General features: G+C 49.0%; 2 pseudogenes; both read left to right on the top strand.

Annotated features, from left to right (window-relative positions):
- The first annotated feature begins 311 nt into the window (after positions 1 to 311).
- On the top strand, positions 312 to 3,644 carry LOC117866257 (succinate dehydrogenase assembly factor 2, mitochondrial-like; annotated as a pseudogene).
- Positions 3,645 to 4,345: 701 nt separating this feature from the next.
- Positions 4,346 to 8,312, top strand: LOC140220336 (xylanase inhibitor protein 2-like; annotated as a pseudogene).

Raw genomic sequence — 8,312 nt, 5'->3', positions numbered from 1 at the left:
AACCTGTGTCAGTTCAATATTGGAGTGCCATTACTGAGTAGTAGATATGGAACATGGCTGAACACACTGAGCGACCCGTTAGCTCGTTGTTGTGGTTGCCAAGGCGTATGATCAACATTCACTGCTCCCCATCCCATCCCATCCACCACAATCCTGCCATGAGCTACATGAGCAGGAAATGCAGGCAGAAATGGCCAAGTACTTGAATCCTTGTTGTTTTGCTGCTACGGATGCTGTTGTTGAAAAGGAAGAGACATATTCTGAGCACGTGGAGACACGTATTCTATAGAAACCCGCCTTCCCGTTCGAAAGGCGCCGAGCCTCGTTACGCCTCTGCCTCCCTCCACTGCCGCGACCCCCTCGCCGTCGCCGATCTCTCTTCGTCCTCCCGCGCGGCGAGCCAAACAGCCATGGTGGCCGCGCTCCTCTGCCGCGTCCTCCCCTCGCCTACCCTCCCCGCGGCCTCCGGCCAACGCCTCCTCTCCGCGTTCACCACCTCCCAGCAGAACGCCGCCACCACCGTCGACCTCTCCTCCGACGAGAGCCGCCGCCGCCTCCTCCTCAACAGGTGCGTGTCCGTGCCCGGGTCTCTGCTGCTGATTCACGCTTGAGATTCCGTTTCCCCCCCTTTGTTGGAGTGACTGGTGGACGGTGGTGCGCAGGCTGGTGTACCGGAGCAAGCAGAAGCAGCGGGGGTTCCTGGAGCTGGACCTGGTGCTGGGGACCTGGGTGGAACAGCACGTCCACTCCATGGATGAGTCCAACATCCGCGCCGCGCCCTCCTGCAAGTGCTCGACCTCGTAAGTTCCCCTGCCTGTGGCCGGCCAATTCCTCTGTCGCGTCAGAGGCGATTGAAGAATTAGATGCAGTTTAGATAGGGGGAAGCAAGGATTTGGGGGAAGATTCGAAAGAGGAGAGGGGGAACGGCAAGGGAAAGCGCTTGCTCCGCCTTGTAGTTGTAGCGTATTCTCCTTCACAAGTTGCTGTTTCCAGTCTTAATTTCGTCTGTCTGATGGTTCTTTTGTGCCATCCTGTTTTTTGTTGGAGTAATTGGATCAATCAATTGATCCATTAGTATGTTGGTTGCTGAGGATATATGTTAGCAACATTAGGAGCCAGATATTCCTTGTAAATTCGTACAATCAATCCTTCTTCAAGAAATTGGAAAGCAGTTTGTCTTTACATGGTCCATTCAAGGTCAAGGTCTTCAAATTTTTAAAGGAAAAATATAAGTCACTTCAGGCTAAATTTTCTTGTAAGGGGCACAACAAGTGTTCTTGGTGATTTCAAATTGTCTATGTTATGTTCTATTTATTCTTAAGGTCAATAGGTTTATGGAACTACAAAGAATCATGTGCTCTGTGAGTGGGCTCTTTTATGTTTTTAGGGGAAAATAAAAGCTCCTATAAGTTGCATGATTAAGAGAACTCCTATGTTAAGTATATAAGAAAAACACCTATATTTTTCATCGTTTCATATTGGGTCATGTTTACTCAGCTGTATTGAAATGAAAAGCAGTTCCTAGAAACCAAATAGTAGCGTAATTGATTTTGCTTAGAGGAACATTGCTCTCTGTGAATTCAGTGTCTGCGCACTATGCTGAAAGGAAAAAAAAAGGTTTGGGGTTGGGGATGGGGGTGGAGTGGGTGGGATAGGCATAATAGTAATGCCATAGTTTGCAAATCTCATGTAATTCCTTGTTGCTGATTCTGAACTTTGAATCAACAGAAAACAAAGCTGGATCTTTGTGCCTTGCCTTAAGCTAAGATGCACATCTCTTTGTCTTAACATCATGTTGGAGCTTCACAGTTTCTAATAGCAATTAAAAATCAAAACACTGTTTCCTACTTGCCAATTTCAGAACTTGTTTCTATAATACTGCTTCAGTTATCACTAGATCACGGCCATGAATAGGTCCACCTGAATCCTCCCAGATGCCCCTACCAGTGTTGTTCTTTACCTTTCCATTCCGGCTATGAATAGGTCCACTAGAATCAGTGCAGAAGGCCCTATCAGTGTTGCTCTTTACCTTGGCATTCCATCATATTACCTATAATTTGTCAGGTTAGTGATCATTAGGGGCCTTAACTGGGTAGCTTCTGTATGCGCCATCCACCTTTTGATCGTGATATATGGAATTATCTCTCTGTTACATATATTATATACTGTCTGGACCAGAATTTTTTTTCTTTTGGGCTTTATGAACACTAACGTGCGTGTTGTAACATCTGACCATTAATCACAATCAGACACAAATTCCACTCCTTAAGCTGATGTTTGCTTCTTAAAACTTTGGATGTTACATCTAGATTCAGGAGTCAAGACATTTTGAATACCAGTTTCAGAGGGAGAGACTATGATTCCTATGGCCCTGAAGTCATCGAAGAATTTCTTTTATCAAATACTGTTTCAAATTTATATTTAGTCTTGATCCCATGACTACAGGAAAACCGATTTGTGGAAATGGCTTACTGGTCAGGAGCAGCCACCAGAGGATTTGAATTCTAATCCGGTATGTTATACTGCAACCATTGTTCTGCTACTTCATTTTTTCAAAGAACGACTGCTGCTTTACTTGACAGTTCATGATCAAATAGGTGTTCACTGCCATCAAGTCTAAGGTCACAGATAATCTGTCCAAGCATGCCTCTCCTGAGACCCGATCAACACCAGGTCAGCCATGGGTGAGAGGATGGGACGACATAAAGAAAGGCTGTTCGCGGTGGCGGATCTCTCGCCACGTTCCGACCAGGAGGTCGAGCTCTGCATCCTGCACCATGCACCTCCCGGCACCGGCACCACCACGCCATGGAGGGTTAAGCGGCTGCAGATAACTCCCAACATGCGCATGATGGGCCTCAACCTTGTCTCGTTCAGAACCGACGTCTTCCTCCACATCAGCGGCCGCTTCTTGTGCTGGGTTCATTGCTACCAGGGCATGCTGCTCGTGGACCTCCAGCCTACAGACCCTGACCAGGAGCTTAATTAGCTTCATCCCGCTGCCCCGTGAGGCGAACTCTCCACGCCCGTATATCGACGCAGGTGACCCTGACCCGTTTCGTTGCGTCTGTGTCACCAGCTGAGGAAAGTGACGAAGGGATTTCAGTGCCACCATGGAGGATGGCGAGTTCTTCGGTCTGTATGAAGCTGCTGGCCAGAATCTTCCACGAGTGATGCCAAGTTTTCCTGTTGTGAGCATGATTGATCCAGATTTCATTTGCTTCCTGCTGAAGGAGGATGATGACATTTTCTGGATGGTTTGAGGTTGACATGTGCCAGAAGAAGATTCAGTGGAGCGACTGTCTATATCAAAGAAGAAGAAGGAGAAGAAGGTTTGCAGTAACTTCTTTGATGGCCACTACTTTATCCCCAGCCAGTTCTCCGCATACTTGAGCAAGGATGCCAATGTCTCCGATCAGCGTACTGACTGGATGCACGCCCAAACACTCTAACAGTCCGTCGTCTCTGAAAGGCTCTTCTTATCACAGCTTCTGTGGTCTACTTTTACTTATTTTTACCTGTACCTATTCAGAAATTTTGCTGGATTGAAGATGTAACTTCTATATATTGTTGTCGACGACTACTACTACCACCATAATCTCATGATAGGGGCGTTGTTGTTGTGCCTGTCTTAGGGCCTGCTAGACATGTTTATTTGAATTGCAGCTTTTGAGCTTTTCTGAAAATATGATGCTGAGTTTTTTTCCCAAAGAGTCAACATTAGCTTCTAGAAGATGTGTTTAGCTTTATGAGATAAAAAGCTTCGAAAAGCTCACAAAACTAAGGGCCTGTTTGGATCCAAGGGCTAAATTTTAGCTCTGCACTTTTAGCTCAAAATTTAGCTCTTGGGATCCAAACAGGTGGGCTAAAAGTGTAGAATAGCTAAACTTTAGCTCCTAAATTTTAGCCCCCAAAGAGGCCCTAAAAGAGGCTAAAAGTGCTCCTCCCTCCCAATTTCCATACCCTGCCCCTCCTTCCTCTCTCCTCTCCGCGTGGTCCCTCTCTCGCACCCCTCCCTCTCCTCCGCCTCCCACGCTCGCCTCCTCTGGCCGGCCCGCCACCTCCGCCTGGCCCCGCCTCCTTCACCCGCCACCGCCACCTCGCCGGCCCCGCCGCCCCGCCTCGCTGGCACCGGCGCCGCCGGCCTCGATGCCGCCGGCCGCCCGATCTGGGGGCCGCGACCGCCGGCAGGAGGGCGGACGGGGAGTTCGCCCGCCGCCGCCGCCGCCTCCGGTGGTGTCGACGGCCATGGGTTTTGCGCGCAGGCCGCCCGCGCCTCCGCAGGCTGCCCGCGCCTCCGCAGGCTGCTCAAGCGGTGGTGGCTAGGGGACCGGCTGCGAGGCCCATGACGGCGAGGGAGATGGTGTTGCTGCATGAGCTGGAGAAGAAGCTGCTGGGTGATGACAACGACGGCGATGCAGAGGCCCCGGGGAGCGCGTGCGGCTCCACGGTCACCAGCTCCGCGTGGGGGGACACGATGCAGGAGCTCAACTCCATCACCGCGGCGTCGTTGCCTTCTCTTCCCATGGCGAGCACGACGAACAACTACAACAACACCGTGCCCATAACAAGGCACGGCTCGGCCACGCACACCCGGGGTTCGACGTGAAGCTGGACAGCGGCCGGCTCGAGGTCGGGTGGATGGGGCGCGTGGTCACCGTCGCATCCGCCCAGCGACTCTCCTCTTTCCACCCTCCTGCGCCGCGCCAGATCCGTCGACGACGAGGCCCAAGCGGCAGACAGCGGTGGGAGCGCGCTTGCAGCGAAGGGGGAACACACCTGCACCGGCGGCAACGGCGAGATTGGCTGGGCGCGGACTGGCCCGGTGGCAAGATTGGCTGGGCGCGGACCGGCCCGGCGGCAACGGCGACAACGCGTGGGGAAGAAACCTGTGCTAGCTCCGTCGCGAGTTTGCTCGTTTCCTTGTGCGTTGGAGTCATTAATAAGGGCAAATCAGTCATTGTTTGATGAGGACTAAAATTTAGCCCATGGATCCAAACATCCTAGCAAAACTAAATTTTAGGGCCTAAATTTTAGGAGCTAAATTTTAGTCCATGAACTTTGGATCCAAACACCACCTAAGCTTTTCAGCTTTTTGTGAGCCTGCAAGAATAATAAGGTCCTGTTTGGATACACCCTCTTAAAGATTAGGAGTTCACTTTTAGGACATTTTTAGTACTTGTGCATCCAAACATGGGTCCTAAAAGTGCACTCCTAAACTTTAGGAGGGTCATTTTCATTAGGAGGGCCAAGGGGTCCTAATGGATCCTATTTCTCCTAAAAGTGGTCCCAAATCCTCCTTTACCCCTATTGCCCTCGCATGCATTAATAACGTGAACAGTGCAGGGTAGTTTAGAGGAGTAATTGAGGGGTAAAAATGACATTTTCCCTCTAAGGTCCTAAAGATTAGTAGTCCATCCAAACAGCCCTGTACTAAACTTTAGGAATAGCAATTTGAGAGTCCTAAACTTTAGTACACTACTAAACTTTAAGAGTTTGTATCCAAATAGGGTCTAAGATTGTGTGCATGCAAGAATATATATGTAAGCAGTAGTTAATAATGAAGCTTAATTAATCATTGCCACTTTATTTATCATCGATTTGCATGCATGGATGCATTATACTAGAGGGTTAAATATCTGCAGCAGCATTCCCATGGATGAACATTTTGGTTGCAGAAGCCGCGATTCGGAGGGAAGCTGTACTCCTCGCAAACTTTGCCGCACTGGAAAACATTGCAGTATTCGGGATCGAATTCAAAGCAAAAGGGTGGTCCCAACTCTGACAGCACCCGGGAGACATCGTCGCCGCCTCCTCCTACAGAAACAAATTACATTATTGCTTGTTGCTTACAACCGATTCGTCTCAATATCTCATAGCATAACAAATGATATATATATATATATATATATATATATATATATATATATATATATATATATATATATCATGAGTCACGATGTCCAAGAAAACAGTTATGATCATACCACAACCAATTTACTGTAGAAGTAGTTGTGATGAGTGGCTGATTAGATGGCCTGGGGCCTGTTCGCTTCAGCTTATAAGCCGGCTGAAAAGCTGAAACGACTGATTTGTTGTGAGAGGAAAACACTGTTTGGTGGCTGTTAAGCCGACTGAATAAGCTGAAGCGAACAGGCCGTAAGCTATTCTATGGTCGGTCACGGAGTGAGTGTGTGTATATATATATATATATATATATATATATATATATATATATATATATATATATATATATATATGCTTAAAAACAGATAAAGGTTAGGAATTATATAAGCAAGCTAGCCTAGGGATATGCACCATACCGTTCATGGCTTGGCAGCACGGGACGGAGGTCGTCCAAGACATGATTGCAAGAAGCACCATGAATGTTGTCAAGCGCACCATGATCTTGGTGGGATTGCTGTTGAGTGCCACGAGGAAGAGAAGAATGTTGGTGCTACCTCTTTTGATTTGAGGACAAAAGAATGTTTCAATTGCGTATGTGTTTATATAGGAGCAAAATCAAATCCCATGAGAATTTCCATTTTATGGAAAACAATTCTATGCAGCCCGGCTGCAAGTCTAATCCTGAGCAGCCCCGGCCCAATCCCTATTATTGATGCGGTGATGCCACATGTTCTATCTTGCCAACATATAATACGACTGGTGAGTGAGAAATCAACAAGATTAATTGCTGACATTTGCCAAGATGAGCAATTCCTGTGTTTCTTTATCTCAAAGATATCCTATGTATATAGACTCCAATAAATATTTGGATATCCAATTCAGATGTTTTCATATACGTGCTATCCATTTGTTTTCTTTTTTTTCTCCTGCTTGGTGCAGTGTTTATTGCTCTTGTATTAGTTTTTAGCGAATCAACAACTATTTGGTAATTACTAGTACGTCCATCAACCCCTGTATATTAGTTCACACTTAGTTTAGTCACACACTACACCACAACCGCAGAACAAACGGATTGTCGTCAGTCTAAACCTCCAATGCAATGGAGAGTCTGTTGGTATAAGTGTACACCGACTGACACTTGCAGTCGGTATAAGTTTATACCGGCGGACCGCACTTATACCAACGTGTACCGGTGTACACTTGTATTGGTTCTCGGCAGATACTTGAGCAAAGATGCCATCACAAGCAAGGTATGTCTAGAGAACAGCTTGTGGTTCTGAAAGTCAACATGATCGGACCAGCGAGCAAAGCTCTCAAAAAAAATGGCATCACCACTAGTTCTGAACTCAAGTTCTAGTTTCAAAGCAAAGAAAGAACATTAGTACTCTCAAATTACCGGGGAATCGCACGCAGTCACTGCTGCCACGCAAGCTCAACCATATCCCGGCGCACACAGGAAGTGTCACAGCTGCATGCATGCCGAGTTATAAAGAAGGGCGCGTCGTCGCCGGCCCAGCCGCCGCCGGCAAGACGGAGGACCTGACCATCTTCTGAGGCCGCAACAGGGACGAGGGCTCGCTCCGCATCCTCCGTCGGCGCCGACGTCAAGCACTGCCAGACCGCAAACAACGTCACCGTGCTCCTCTCCGTCGGCGGCGACGGCGACCGGTACTCCCTGCCCACCGCCCGGGCGGCAAGGGACCTCGCCGACCACCTCTGGCACGCGTACCTCGGCGGGGGCCGCCGCGGCGTGCCCCGGCCGTTCGGCGATGCCGTACGTGCTCGACGGCGTCGACCTGTACGTTGACCACGGCGGGTCGGCGAACTACGACGTGCTGACACGGCGCCTCGCCGGGTAGTACAGGTACGGGTACGGGTACGGCGGCGAGAAGAGGGACACTTGCGCATCCACGTGCGCTTCTACAACGACACCTTGTGCTCCTTGAGGTCGGCGGACAAGAGGTTCTTCTAAGGGTCGTGGCTGGGGTGGACGGAGCGGTTCCAGGAGGCGAAGGTCTACGTGAGGCTGCCGGCGGCGCCGGACGCGGCGAGCGACGGCTGGGTGGAGCCCAAGGCGGTGGCCATGGAGATGATGCCGCTGGTGCAGGAGACGCCCAACTACGGCGGCGTCATACTGTGGAACCGGTACTACGACAAGAGGGATCGCTACGGCCTCCTCCGCATCAAGCTCATGGTCTGATCAATATCGAGACTTGTTACTGTCAGCATGCAAGTGCGGTGCGAATGCCTGTTCAAATTTGTTTTGTGTGCTTTGCCCGATGAAAATTGTTTGTGTTTTCTTTCAAAAATAAAATTGTTTGTGTTACAGCTGGAGCTAGAGTTTGGCTAAACCTAAATCACATCGTATTTGCTATCTCGACTCCGATCTGATTATAATTTGACTA

The sequence above is a fragment of the Setaria viridis genome, chromosome 8, assembly GCF_005286985.2.
Source record: "Setaria viridis chromosome 8, Setaria_viridis_v4.0, whole genome shotgun sequence".
In the NCBI taxonomy this organism is placed as follows: Eukaryota; Viridiplantae; Streptophyta; class Magnoliopsida; order Poales; family Poaceae; genus Setaria; species Setaria viridis.
Note: the sequence above shows the minus strand (reverse complement) of the source record. Positions and strands in the feature narration are given on the sequence as shown.